This window comes from Pyrus communis, chromosome 17 (assembly GCF_041283825.1).
Source record: "Pyrus communis isolate YQ-2024b chromosome 17, ASM4128382v1, whole genome shotgun sequence".
Classification (NCBI taxonomy): domain Eukaryota; kingdom Viridiplantae; phylum Streptophyta; class Magnoliopsida; order Rosales; family Rosaceae; genus Pyrus; species Pyrus communis.
The window spans coordinates 7434923-7450785 of record NC_142581.1 but is presented as its reverse complement, the minus strand read 5'-3'; the positions used below and the strand labels follow the sequence as shown (position 1 = coordinate 7450785).

General features: G+C 36.0%; 1 long non-coding RNA gene and 1 pseudogene across 1 annotated transcript; both read right to left on the bottom strand.

The window, feature by feature from the left end:
• Positions 1–1037: 1037 nt before the first annotated feature.
• On the bottom strand, positions 1038–1540 carry LOC137709480 (chlorophyll a-b binding protein of LHCII type 1-like; annotated as a pseudogene).
• Positions 1541–11527: 9987 nt separating this feature from the next.
• On the bottom strand, positions 11528–13365 carry LOC148689348 (uncharacterized). The gene is made up of 2 exons (XR_015958278.1): positions 13062–13365; positions 11528–12035 (listed from the first exon to the last, which is right to left on the bottom strand). It is a non-coding gene; the product is annotated as an uncharacterized LOC148689348 (long non-coding RNA).
• Positions 13366–15863: the final 2498 nt, after the last annotated feature.

Here is a 15863-nt window from a genome sequence, read left to right as displayed (position 1 = left end):
TAATTAACACGTTGACAATACAAATTTGGGTGACATGGAGAACGTGTGTTCTTTGGACTTCACAAATAGACTGTTTCTCGATCAACCATTGAAGCTAAATATCGGCGCACTTCAGCTCATAAAACATGTGCAGGGAATTTTCAAGCTTAACATGTTGACAACACAAACTTGGGTAACATGAAGAATGTGTGTTTCACAAACAAAATGTTTCTCGATCACCCACCGAAGCTGAATATCAGGCGCGTTTCGGCTCGTTAAACATGTGAATTGCACTACTTTCGTTGGTTGTGTGATCTGCTTTTGTATCTTGACAAGCCAACTATTTGTGATGTGATAACATCTCCAAAATTTGACCTGCTCACATCCTTCATAGCAGGACCAAACACGCAGAGGTCGATCTCCATTTTAGGGTTTAAGTGTTGGACAGGTGTGATAAATCATATATTGTCAGCTGTAAATATTCATAATTAGTTTACCAATTGTATTATTAGCTTATTAGTGAGCTCATTAACCAGATTCCGTTCCTTTATCTTTCTCATTCTCTCTGTTCTTGCATCTGCTTCACTAGTAAAACTTGGACTTTGTTTATTTAATGTAACCAAAAAGAAGAAGAAAACATAAAATTTTCTTCTTCCTTTTTTCGTAATTTTTTCCAAAACAGATTGTCAAAAGTTGAAGCTGCCACATCATTTTATGAAGCCTAACAAATTAAAGAACTGCAGCAAGTGTAGTTTCATCATGTTTGTATTTATATTTATTTTTAATCTAGTCGAGTAACTGCATGAAATCCATTGAACACTGAACTGATATTGCATTTTCATGACAAGATGGATTAACTGAAGCTTGAAGGTGGTGGCAATTTTGAACTAAGAAAATTGAGTTTTTGCAGTAATTAAGTTGAAATTGTTCTACACAAATTTAAACTCAAAAGACATTTATCAGATTCCATCAGCGTAAGCACATAGAAAAATTTGCGTTTTACAACAACCGCTTTACAAAATTTGTAAAAGCATTTTTCTTTAAGGTCTCCATGGAGCTTACTTTCCAGGAACAAAGTTTGTGGCATATGACCAAGCATTATTGTTAACGGGGTCAGCCAAGTGGTCGGCTAGGTTCTCTATCCCTTTCCGGTGACAATGGCTTGCACGAAAAATCCAAACATGGAGAACATGGCCAATCTTCCATTCTTGAGCTCCTTCACCTTAAGCTCAGCAAAAGCCTCTGGGTCTTCTGCAAGGCCTAATGGGTCAAAGCTCCCTCCGGGGTATAACGGGTCCGTCACCTCACCGAGTGGTCCGCCGGCAATTCTGTAGCCCTCCACGGCCCCCATCAAGATAACTTGTGCGGCCCAAATGGCCAAAATGCTTTGAGCATGGACTAAGCTTGGGTTTCCCAAGTAGTCTAGCCCACCTTCACTGAAAATTTGAGCTCCTGCCTTGAGTGAAACAGCCTCACCGAACTCGACCTCATTACGGGACAAGAGTTCGGGGAAAATGCAGCCGAGAGCGCCGAGCATTGCCCACCTTGAATGGATGACTTCAAGCTCCACCAGTACTCAGTTCCACCAGAAGGAAATACAATTAAAAGGACCAAAAAAGGAAAAATTGTTCGAGGATATAATGTGCTTTGTTCTCTAGCCAATGAAGCTTGTCCACGTACATGCTCTTTGGAGGAGATTATGACTCAAAATACGTAATGTTTTAAGTAAAATTTTGCATTAAATTTATTTAAACCACAGAGTGAATTTTGACCAAAATAGGTATGTAATGCTCTAATCATATGAGAACCATTCACATTGCTCTAATCAACTTATCTAAACTAAAATATGTATGTAATGCTTTTAATACGTTTCTAACGATTGGCAAAAAAGAAACTTTTCTAACAATTTCACTTTAATCATAGTAGAATTGCTGAATAACGTAACCAAAGAGAAAAGATGAAGAAAACGCAAAATTCATTCTTTCTTTTTGGAAAATTAGCTACACTAAATTGATATTCGATTTGAAAAAATTATTGTTTTTCAGCAACAACGATATATAATCGTATATTGTTGATACAATAATGACAACGACAACACAGTAATGTTATAGTAACGACATAGTAAACACTAATAATTTTTACAACCAAATGTCAAAATATATCTATTGTAGCTAATTACCTTGTTTTTATACAATTTTTTTCCCAAGATTTCGTTGGACCTTATTTTCTGTTTTCTGTTTTTCTCATATACTCATAGTCGTAGAGAAGAGTGCGTACGGTTTAAAAAAATCAAAACATTAGAAAGAGATCAATATGTAATGCTTCATACAACATTACGGATAATGAGCACTAAGTACAGAACATTGCATACGTACATGATCCCCTTCTTATACATTCATATGCATGATAGCTTATTCATATTTTCCTACAACAGAGCAGAACCACGCACTTATACATGTGGATTCTCATGAAGTTGGTCTAGCTTCGGAGCCTATAGGCCCGTGGCTTCAGTTGCCACCGCCCCTTCCCTCCTCCCCAGCCTCCACCATGACGACGCCCCTTCCCTCCTCCCCAGCTTCATCTGCAGGTAAGCTTTTTCTTATGTGTTGAAGGGTTTATGAACATGGGTTTGTATTTGAAGTACTATAGTTCATATTGCATGTTTCTGGTGATATGTTTATGTTAACACAATCATCAACAAACATACTTGTATCCCTCAAAGGACTTTAGAGGAAATGGACTCCAAGTATCTGAGTGTATCCTTTTAGATGGTAAAACACATCCATGAGACTCATCAGAAAATGGTATCCCAGTCATTTTCCCTTGAATACAAGCAGTACGCATACTATGATTATTATCAAAAGAATGAGAGATTTGAGACTTAGCTAACATAACAGACACGACTTAATTCGTGGGATATCCTAGTCTTTGATGTCACACGGAAGACTTCACTAGCTGTCCAAGAAGAGCTCTTGCATACTTGAATGTAGAAACAGGAATCTCACACAACTCTACGGGTCTACTCCTTCCTTCAAACAATATCTCCTTTGTCACTTTGTCCAGCACAAAAAATCAAGTATCGTCATAAATAAATCAGGATCGATTGTCCTTACACAATTCTTTGACGGACATTAAATTAACATCACTAGTAGGCACATGTAACACATTCTTCAAAACTAAGGAATGAGAAGAGGTTTTAAGTACTGTAGAACCAATATTTTGAACAAGCAAACGTTCGCTGTTTTCTATTTTAATCTTTGCGGAGCCTTCAAAAAGGTTTTACTTGGTAGAGAGCAGCAAGGCCAGATATCATGTGGTGTGATCCCCCTGTGTCCATAATCCAAGTTGTAGAATTTGGATATGTTGGTGTACTCTGAGCTGCCATAGCATTCAATGAAGAGGAAGGTTGATGATAATGATCAACATGCAATGATGATGACTGATGTGGCACCTGATAGGAGTAATTGGCGGCAAATGGTGCTAGTGCTATTGGATTCTGAAGTGGTAGTATTGGATTTTGAACAGAATATTGTGCAGCAAGAAATGGTGGTGGAAGTGAATCCTGATAAGAAAAATTGCTTCTATGACAGCACTCCAAGGCAATATATCCCTTTTTTCTATAGATCTGGCATTCATTGATGTAACAGAAGAAGCCATACTAAAATTTCTGAAGAAACAGTTAGGGGATGTATGTCCTCTTCTCTAACAGATTTGACACTCTGGTTGCATTTGTTCTAGAATCAATATTACCAGACCATCCATTACTTGGTTTGTAAGTGTTCTAACCTTCGACCTCCATTTCCTCTTTGCTGCCCTCCATTATATGGTCTTTGTTGAGAAAAATATTGAGGTGCATCCATTGATCTTGGACCGTTGTCATGAGAAGGAGTGAAGTTACCCACAAAACCAAAACTATAAGTTGGAGAGACAGGAAAATGAGATTGGGAGTTACCCGAAGGCTGTGGATGGTGCTATAATGCAATACAGGAGTAGCCATGACTCTTCCACCACCGGTACAATAAGAATCAACATCTGCAAAATTTGAACTATAAGCTCCATTATTAAACATAGAGTGCATTGATGAACTGGATGAACCTTGCATATACATTGCAGACAGTCCACGTGAAAGAGTATTAATAGTCATTTCATTCTCCCTTTCAGCTCCCACAAGTAATGCACGAAATTCCTTCATAGTGATAGCAGGCTCTCTATCAATGACAGTCCAGGATTGTAGCATACTCCTTTGGTGACCCTGCTAAGCTGCTATAACAACATTATCTGAAATGATTCACCAGCAGCAGTGAATTATCTCTTATAGATTTGAGTTTGAGTAAATATTTATCCAAAGAGTCTCCGCCCAATTGATCAGAAACAGCAACCTACAGGATCAGGGGCTCGATACCATCGTTACGGAACTGAATTGATGAAGATTGATGAACAACGAAGCAGCAGAATTATAAAGAGAGAGTGATAGATTAATGAAGAAGAAATGAAGTGATTATGCTTCATCAGTTTATAACGGAGCACTAAGTTTTTACTGGTCTGATTATTTTCAACCTTGATCCTTTAGAAACAAGCATTCATGTTTTTTTCCTGGAACAGAAAGTCCCAGCCGAATTACTTTAATTTTTAGTTGCTACCAAAAATTCATAATCACCCCTTAAAATGCTCTTTATTATAAAATTGGGTCGCTGATAGACTTCACGGTAATGTGTCTCATTGAGTATCTTACAGTCAGAAGGAAAAGGCTGAGCATATTGGTCTGGACCTTACTTTTCTGTATTTTGTTGGTTTTCTTTTTCTCCTGGATTTTATCAATTGAGGAAAATGACTTGCTTACTTCCAAACTTTGGAAGTAGTGAGGAGGCTTTTATCTTTTATTTCATCAAAACACTTTCCACTATGGCGTACCATTTTAATGGTGTAACATGGATGTGGACAACATTTAATGTCTCGTTTGCAAAATTTACTAACAAAAAAAAATATACGAGCTTTTATTCGATTGAACAACATATGCATATCACAGACGATGGCCTCAGAGTTGGAGATAAATTTCATATTTATATTTCACACATCACGTTCTTAATTTGTTTCTTGATGCTAGTGAATGGTAATAATCAAGAAGAGGCTGAAATACCTGTTTGAGTCTTCTCTCCTTTTTTTAAAAAAGTAGATTGTCGTGATAAAGTCATTGATAAGTCTCCTTTTATTAAAGGAAAAAGAAAAAAACATATGCATATCTAAAAATCTATCATAGTCGTGCTAAAAGAGTACGTCCATATAAAACACTAGAAAGAGTGCTATGTATATAATGCTTCATATAACATTACCGTTCACGAGTACAAAGGGTACAAACTACACATACTTAACGCATGAAAGAGCTACACGGACTATCATCAGTCCTTGGAGCCTGCTAGAGTCAAATTTATCCAAGTGATATTTGACACTTATGCCATGCCTTCATGCTTGTGCATATAACATTACATACGACATGATCCCATGCATGCATATACGTGCATGCACGGAGTTTATTCATATTTTTCGACAACGATGTACATGTGCTTAATTATATAGACTCTCGTGATGTTGTTGGTCTAGCTTCGAGCCTATATTTTTAGGCATATGGCCTCAGTTTCCTCCGCCGCCACCGTGTCCCCCTCCTCCCCAGCCGCCACCGCCGCCACGTCCTCCTCCTCCCCAGCTGCCACCTCCGCCACGTCCACCTCCTCCCCCACCACCGCCTCCACCGCGTCCGCCTCCTCCCCAGCCTCCGCCACCGCGTCCGCCTCCTCCGCCACCGCGTCCACCTCCTCCCCAACCTCCGCCACCACGTCCGCCTCCTCCCCAGCCTCCATATCCATCAGGCTGCTTTGTTTCAAAATTGTCCTCTACTGCGTCATCGGTAACTACTACTTCGGACTGATCAGCAACTTCAGGCCAACAACACTGTCTGCCGCAAGTGTAGCGGCCATAGCGATAGCAACACTGGCCACAGTATCCCCCGCCACCTTGGTTAACTTCCTTTGGCTCATCCTCTGCACCATATATATATATATATATATATATATATATATATATATATATATATATATATATATATATATATCTTAGCCTTAGTCGACTTAGCAAGTATATGTCGAGTATATTGGAGCAGTATGAATACAAAAAACCCTAGCTAAATATGTAATTTACGAACTATATGACACTGTTATGAACTTATAGTGGAAACAGAATCAAATTCTTGTGTACATTTCCTTTTCTTTTTTCTCCCCCTAATAATTGGGTGCATACATGTGGTTTTAGTCAGTCGTGCGAATGTAAGGGGTGCACAGGTACGTAGTGTAAAAGTGTAAACAATATTGATATATATATGTGTAATTGTTTAATGTAAGGGGTGCACAGGTACGTAGTGTAAACGTGTAAACAATATTGATATATATGTGTAATTGTTTAAAATGGAGACACAGTGAATTGAAAAAAAAAAAATTTATCAGAGCGATTAACCATTTAAAATATAAACGAATATTAACTATCATACATAAGTTCATAATAATTAACCTTTTTTCTCATCTTTGGATGTCTCAGCTTCAGCAGCAGAGGATACAAGAACAACGGAGCCAAGCAGAAGGCCTAGCAAAATAAGAGACTTGAAATATTTCATCATTCGCTAACTCGCACACTACTCAAAAATCCCACAAGAAAGACTAGAAGGATGTGAATGTTAAGCCTTGGACGATCACCATTGTTAATTTATAGTGCTGGGAGTGCTACTACACGACGGTACACATTATGGAAGTATGTGGTGCATATTTACGAGTGAGGACGCAGATTTATGTTAGCAGTTTGAAAAGAGTAGTACGTACGTATGTTTGACTTTAAGTAGAATAAAATGCATCTTCGATTCCTATCATGAACACCCCGCTTGATATATGGAAAAAAAAAAAAAAAAAACACAGGTGGTTCTGGCGTTCAAGCAAAGACATGTGTCTAGTTTGAGCTCCACATGCATGCGAATTTGGACACGTGCACGCGAATTTGGACACGCGCACACACTTACCGCATAGACACACCAATTTTCGTTTTATTATTTAATTCAAATGATATTAAAAGGGGAGAGTTAAACGCCGAACGCAGTGAATTTAGATGAAAATACTCATCAAAGCTGTATTAGGTAATGGGCCTCCATACGACTGCTGATAAAAAAATAATTTTACGATAGACTCAAAACACAATCACGTAATATTATTATTTTAATTAAATTATAATGCAAGAAGATGATACATCATGAATAAGAACTGAACGATTGATGTTCTGGTGTGATTATTTTCATACTTGACCCTTTAGAAACAACAATCCAAGTTTTTCTGATCATATTCTAGATCAGAACGTCCCAGCTAGGCCTGGCAATTTCTGACACGACCCGATAACCCGACACGACACGACACGAAATTAACAGGTGTTTGGGTCGACACGATAACGAATCGGGTCTTATCGGGTAACCCGATAAGCACCTGTTAAGATAACGGGTTGGGTCGGGTATACACGTGGGTAAACACGATACACGATAAGCAGAATATTATTTTTATAATTTTATAACCCTAAAAAAAATACTGTAATAATTATATACATTAATTTTACAATTATATACCCCTAAAAATTATAATAAATATATATATTAAATTAACTATAAAATTTATAATTATTATAATTATTATATATACTATAATAATTATACCCCAAAATATTAAGTCTATCTATACTAATTATATATATATATATATATATTAAATTTTATAAAAACTATAAGGCATATTAATTAATAATTTAATATGCATGAATCATGATCATGCATTTGCCAACTTGCCGCCCTTTTTGAAAAAAAAAAATGGAGGGAAAATGAAAATGTTAAGAAAAGTTGAAAATAAAACAAAAAAGTGAGGGAATTAGGGAAAGATGTTGGAGGGAAAAGTGAAAATGATAAGAAAAAGTTGAAAAGGAAACAAAAAAAAGAGGGAAAAATGAAAATTAATAGAAGTGGTGAGAAATTTTTTTTTTTTTTTTAAGATATTAACTTTTTATCACACACATGACTGTCATGACATATCTCACTATTTTTATAATGACACATGTGACACGTGATGTATGTACTATTCCGTGTACCAGTCAATTATAATTTATACGTACAAAATAAATAGATTTAAATCTACTTAATAAATATATATATATACACACACACACACGGAACTTGATTGACGGCATACGAATTCTCCAAAACCAATTTCAACGATCCCAACCGTCAAACTTGTTTGTATATGCTTTGAGATCACATCAACAAAAAATCATAAAAAATAAACATTCAGAGATCAAGTAACGGGACAAAGCTTTTCAACGGTTATAAACGAAAAATCACGATTTAACGGTTATTTTAACTCTGATTTTGATGATTTTTTATAACTACACTCCTTGACCCTATATGAATACAATGAATGAATTCGATCTTCAATTTAAAATATTTACACAAGTGGATACCACAAAATCTTTTGTTATACTTAATGAAAGTATAAATAAACTCTAAGTGTTAGTCAATCTATCGTTTTACGAATTCTCCAAAACTAATTTCAACGATCCAAACCGTCAAAATTGTTTGTATATGCTTGGAGATCACATCAGCAAAAAATCACAAAAAAAAAACATTCAGAGATCAAGTAACGGGACAAAGCTTTTCAACGGTTATAAACGAAAAATCACGATTTAACGGTTATTTTAACTCCGATTTTGATGATTTTTTATAACTACACTCCTTGACCCTATATGAATACAATGAATGAATTCGATCTTCAATTTAAAATATTTACACAAGTGGATACCACAAAATCTTATGTTATACTTAATGAAAGTATAAATAAACTCTAAGTGTTAGTCGATCTATCGTTTTACGAATTCTCCAAAACTAATTTCAACGATCCAAACCGTCAAAATTGTTTGTATATGCTTGGAGATCACATCAGCAAAAAATCACAAAAATAAAACATTCAGAGATCAAGTAACGGGACGAAGCTTTTCAATGGTTATAAACGAAAAATCACGATTTAACGGTTATTTTAACTCCGATTTTGATGATTTTTTATAACTACACTCCTTGACCCTATATGAATACAATGAATGAATTCGATCTTCAATTTAAAATATTTACACAAGTGGATACCACAAAATCTTATGTTATACTTAATGAAAATATAAATAAACTCTAAGTGTTAGTCAATCTATCGTTTTACGAATTCTCCAAAACTAATTTCAACGATCCAAACCGTCAAAATTGTTTGTATATGCTTGGAGATCACATCAGCAAAAAATTACAAAAAAAAAACATTCAGAGATCAAGTAACGGGACAAAGCTTTTCGACGGTTATAAACGAAAAATCAAGATTTAACGGTTATTTTAACTCTGATTTTGATGAATTTTAACAGCTACACTCCTTGACCCTATATGAATACAAAGAATGAATTTGATCTTCAATTTAAAATATTTACACTAGTGGAATTTATATACTTAATAAAAGTATGAATCAACTATAATATTAATAATTATATACATTTAATATTTGTAATAGATTAGTAGTGTATGTATTATATTTTTTATTAGGCTTTCATTTTCGAGTGTAGATATAGTACTTGAACGAGAAATGTTTTAATGTTTTCAAGTAATATTTATGTCGCAATGAGTGGTATGTGCAAATTGTAAAAAAAAATTTTTTTTTTAACGGGTCATAACGGGTCGGGTCACTTTACCCGTTGGGTAAAGTGACACGACTTGTTAAGGACCCGTTAAGATAACAGGTGTGACACGACACGACCCGTTAAGATAACAGGTGTTACACGAAAACGACACGAACACGACAGACACGACCCGTTTGCCAGGCCTAGTCCCAGCCAAAGTACCTTATTTAGTAGCTCGGTGCAGTAGCTGGTTGTTGGACGTCAAGTTGACCAACCAATTCTTTCAATCTTATCTCATTTATTAATGTATATATAGTACTTGGTCAAATCCAATCCGATATATAGTTCTTTTTTTCTTGAAGATAGTATTGTGTGGGAGATGAGACTGAGACCCCCATGCTATATCCGTAAGACGTTTTGGCCCAGGAAGAATAATGCCAAAGAAGCAAATTTTACTGTACGTCGCAGTTTAGAGTTGAATGTGAATGTGGTGTGGATCGAAAATTTTTTCACAAAGATGGATATTGCTCACACGAAATTATTAACTGTTTATCTATCTGTCTATATAGAAAGCCGGTAGGACTTTGAATAGTAGTTTTTGGGGTCACAAGCTTCATAAAAAAAAAATTGAATAGAAATGCCCCTCAAATAAAAAACTTCAAATGACACCTCCCAACCGTGATATTCCTATATATCAAGGTAGGCACGTGCTGGCTGACACTCGGGGGTGACGAAACCATTAAAAACATGCATACCGATCAAATATGTAATTAGAAAAGGATACACTAATGCAGAATCGTGTTCAGAACATACAACTAATCGAGAATAATATGAAAGAATTATTATGGAAAGGTACAAACCAAGGAATGTGTCCCACACAAAGGAGATTCAAAGATGCCTAAGCAGAAGTACCCTGACGCTGGGATCGTGTGCCTCGATTCTAACTCCTGAGGGGGCCCAAAACAGAAAATATGAGTGGACCAAAGTTTATATTAATACTAATAATAAGAAAACCATTTTATTTAGGAACATAGTAACCCCCTGTTTTGAAAACATATATATAGTACTATGTAGTAAGTTTTCTGAAAACTCTAGCATGTAATGAAAACGTTCGTAAAACATGTATGTGTAAAACAATGCTCGATAATGGTGCAATCGTTGCCTGAAGGAAAATCCGTAAATCTCATCAATACTATACATGTCCATCACCCAAAGGTGAAGTTGTACGACACTAGGTTACACCAATGAAGAATATGGTACGCCCCATCACCTGAAGGTGAAGCTGTACGACTCTAGGTTACGCAGAGAAGAAACATATAACATCACACACCAACATTAGCCCCAGATTAGTGAAGCTGGGGGTATCTCATCAATATCATCAACTCCTCATTCGCCCGAAGGTAGTACATGTCCATCACCCGAAGGTGAAACTGTATGACACTGGGTTACGCTAGTGAAGAAATAAGGTAGGCCCCATCACCCGAAGGTGAAGTTGTACGACTCCGGGTTAAGGTTTGGGCGATGACGGTAAGGAAAGCGACGGGGTCGGCATAGTTTGGGTTAGGGTGGGTGAAGGTTGATTTGGGGAGAGAGAAGGGAGGGGGTGAAGAGTGAGGAGTCGAATGGATAAGGGAAGAGAAAAGGGAGGGGAAGAGAATAGTTTTTTTATTATTATTTGTTTATTTTTTAATAGCCTAATCATTGTCCACGTGGGTGTCATGTCATCAATTAACAGAGGTTCTGACAGAAAACTTAACAGATGTATGAAAGTGTTCCAAAATTATGACTTTAGATATCACTCTGGGACGAAAAAAACTTCATGTACCAAATGTTGAAAACCAAGAAACTTCAAGGTAGTAAACTGAGATTAACCCTTAAGAGAAACTTTAAAATGACACATTTTAAAGTGATACATATTTGATAAGACTAGCAATTACATATGAACATGATGGCATGCATGCATGCAGCCTATTCATATTTCCTAGCACAGACGATGTTCTACTTATATATATGCATAGTTCTCATAAAATAGTCTTTTGAGACTGATGAAGGCATATGGCTTTAGTTTTCTCCACCACTGTCTTTCTTCCAGCCTCCACCGCCTTTCCCCCAGCTGCCACCTTTCCCCCAACCACCCGAATCACCACCTCCTCCCCAACCACTGGGGGGCCCCCAACCACTGGGGGGTTCCCAACCACTGGGGCGGCCCCAACCACCTCCTCCCCAGCCTCCACCTCCATAACTTCCTCTGCCCCCCCAACCATCATAGCCGCCGCCTCCATATCCATATCCATTAGGCTTTGTTTCAGTGCTATCGTCTACTGTTTTTGACTCTGTTGCTGCGTTATAAAAAATTAAGCTAGTCATTGTAAGTCTAAGATTTCATAGTTTGACAATACTTAATCAGATAACAATGTTATATATGTTTGTGTATATACGTTCATAAATCAATGTCATTACTGCGGCGAAACCAGGAATTTTCGGGAGGAGGGGTGAAATTTAAAAGCATAATAGGTTCCACAAAAATGTAGACAATCAAATCATTTTAGATAGTAGACAATATTTAATGTTGTTCACAGTTTGTCAATACAAACAAGTTGTAATTATTGTCGGCAAGATTTCATGTCATGAAACGTCGCATAATAGACTCATTGTCAATAAAAACAAAAACATCCCTCTCAATATAAACAATCAAGCTATCACACAACTGTTGTACATCTCTCGCAATGTAAACGTCTCTCTCAGTAACATCAAAAACACCCTCACATAATAGGAACACTAATGATATTTTCCTCACAAAACTTTTGTATATTTGAAACAAGCCCTCAAAGTCATCATTTCACAAAAATTAAAAGACAATAAGATGAAATAATTTTAAATACCAGAAATAATAACAAGAATTAAAAAAGAACAATTACAAACGTCAACCTTTGTTTTTGAATAGTCTAAACAAATGAGAGAGAGAGAGAGAGAGGGAAGAGAATTAAAATGGTGGGTTGGTAGTGCGGTTGGGAAAGAAAACCACATCAATAAAATTAAAAATTAAAAAGAAACTAAACCCACCGAACTGCACCGTTTCATTAAAAGGAACATTAAGTTTTATAAAAGGTAAACGATGCCGTTTAAACAAAACCAGGTCATCTTCTTCCCTTGAAACCAAAACCCAGCAGCGAAATGCACTTAGATCAACAAGTTCAGAAGATCAGAGGGGCGAAATTCTCACTCTTAGTGGCTATTTTCGATGACCGGAGGGGCACCCGCCCCTTCTTGCTCCTTTGTAGCTTCGCCAGTGAATACGCAGAGTAAAGGATACATATCTTGTATATTTTTATATACAGACACACCACACTATATAATTAACTAACCTTTGTTCTCATCTTTGGATGTCTCAGCTACACCAGTGGAAGAGACGAAAACCAGGGTGCCAAGCAGAAGGCCTAGCAAAATCAAAAACTTGAAATATTTCATGATTTCTTGAACTCGTATGCTGCTCAAAATTCTCACAAAGAAAGATGGGAATGCTTTAAGCTTTGGCGATCACCTATTTATATGCTTGAAGATACTATTGAACGACAAAATAAGGGGGTTTAGTAGATGACACCAGTCATTATGCATGCTCATGAGTGATGGTTCACACCTTTTCAAGCAAAAGGCATTTGTGTAGTTTGAGTGCAACATGCATATGAAGAAAAAATCAGTTGGGTTACTATTTACATGAAGAAAAAATCAAATGGGTTACTATTCATATGAGGAAAAAAATAAGAAAAATCAAATGGGTTACTATTCGTATGAAGAAAAAACATATGGGTTACTATTCATATGAGGAAAAAAAAAAGAAAAATCACATGGGTTACTTTTCTTATGAAGAAAAACATACGAGTTACTATTCATGCATGGTATTTGCACTATTCATTTGAGGAAATTTTGTAAAGTAAATGATGTTTGCTACGGTAACCTTTTGCCTATAAAATGAGAGCATACAGAGGAATGAAAAGAGAGAACAACACAAGTGTAATGACCCGTCCCTAATTATTACGGTTTTTATAATATTAATGTGTGAATATACGAAAATGCCCTTCAAACAAAAACGTTGACTTTTGTTCACCGCATTGTTGTTTCACTTAAGGTTTATTTCCTTGGCATATCCTTGTGGCACTTGTTGCTACGAGCGTGTGGGCGCAAGTGGAATCGGATTTGGAATTACGATGAACGTTTTATGGAGCTACGAAGTTGAAGGGCAAAATAGTCAATTCATTATTCTAGATATTAGGGTTGGATATTTAATTATTTTAATATTATACTAACACGTGGGACCCACATCTACACTACACTCCCCACTCTTCTTCTGCCATGTGGGTTCCTCTCCCAATCTCTCAAACCCTCTCTCTCTCACATTTCCTTCTTTTTCTCCGTGTCTCTCCCCGAGAAACACTTACCCTCTCTCACTACCATTTCCTCCCTCCCCCGAGCACACCCAAATATCATTTCCTGGATCCGCCACTAATTATGGTAGACTGGGTGGTGATTGTGGGGTTGTGGATTTTGTCTGTTTTGGTTAACAGTAAGATAGCAAGCGCTCTTTTACTGGGTTTTCCCACATAATCTATATTTCATACAAATCTAAGCTAGTTAGCAGACTATTAGTTTGGATTTATAACTTGATTTAGGATTAAGTTTAATATTCAATTTCAATTTCAAAAAAATCACTTTTGGATATATGCACTAATTGGAAATCATTAATTGATTAGTCCTTTTTCAGTAGTTGTCATGTATGTCCTCAGAACCCCATTCAATTCAGATGGGGGAATTGAGATGCAAATTTGAGAGAGAGATTGTTTGTTAGGATACAAGTCTTTCAGTTTCAAGCAATAACAACTTCGTGTCAAATTTGTATAATGAAGCTCAAGATTTTAGCTTTAGAGTTTTTTAAGCTATTGTTATACGAAACAGGGTTATTTTAGGAACAATAGTGGGTGGGGAAATACGGTTTCAATTTTTTAACTTTTAGTGGTGGGTGAGGTTATAACGTAGATGAGAAAATAAGACATTAGGGTAGATCTAGTAGCATTTTTCTTAAACACTAAGTAATATGTCTAGATGGTGTAATTACAATATTGCCCTTTATACATATTTTGTCTCGAGACTGAAAGTAAGAGAAAGAATAACACACGCATACACAGTAATATGCAAAATCTGTGGGTTTTCTCACCGAAGTTGATTTTCTGCTCCGTTTGCCAACGCGTCAGTTCATCACCAGCTTAATCTGTGTGCGGGGTCAAATTATTCTGAATTTGACCTTCCAGAATTGTCTAGGGCCAATTGGATTGAAAGGTTCAAATAACCTAAATATTTTTTTTCAAAACTTGAAGACATCTAGTAGTTTCATTTTAATATTAATTAATATAATATACCTATCTAGAATTATATATATAGAATATAAATAAATATTTATATGAATTTGGATCCCATCCAGATTCAAATTGTTAAGATTTTAAGGATCTTCACATATAACCGTTTATCGTACATCGTATGGTCAAAAATTATTTTAAAATTATTTATTTAAAATTAAACACAAATAACACTTAACGAAAATTGATTACAAGATATATATAATAAACAAGTATGATGTGAGGATTCCTAGATCTCCGCAAAGAGAATTCCAAAAGAATCCTTATCCGATTTATATGACTTCAAAGGTCAGAATATGTACGAATCCGAGTTATTTGACTTAGGATTTGTATTATAGTCCCCGAGTAGTTCGTCGTTTAATCAATTGAATTGGTGAGTAAGAATAAAAAATAAAAAAAAAAGTTTCTCAATTCAATTATAATCGCTCATAACTAATCCGAACTATTAAACAATTTTAGCAAACCAGTACATAAGTTGAAAAAACTAGAAGAAAACAGTAGTTGGTAAAAAACGAAAGATTTGAGAGAGGATTGTTTGTAAAGATTCCGGGGATCCTCTAATTATATTTGTGCATCGTACATCGTACGATCAGAAATCATTATAAATTTTTTTATTTAAAATTGAATATAAACAGTACCTGACGAAAATTAACCACACGATATACGATAAACGAATGTTATTGGAGGATTTCCGAGGATCCAGCGAGGATCCATTCATAAAATATACCGTCGTATTACTATTTTAAGCCTCCACTTGCA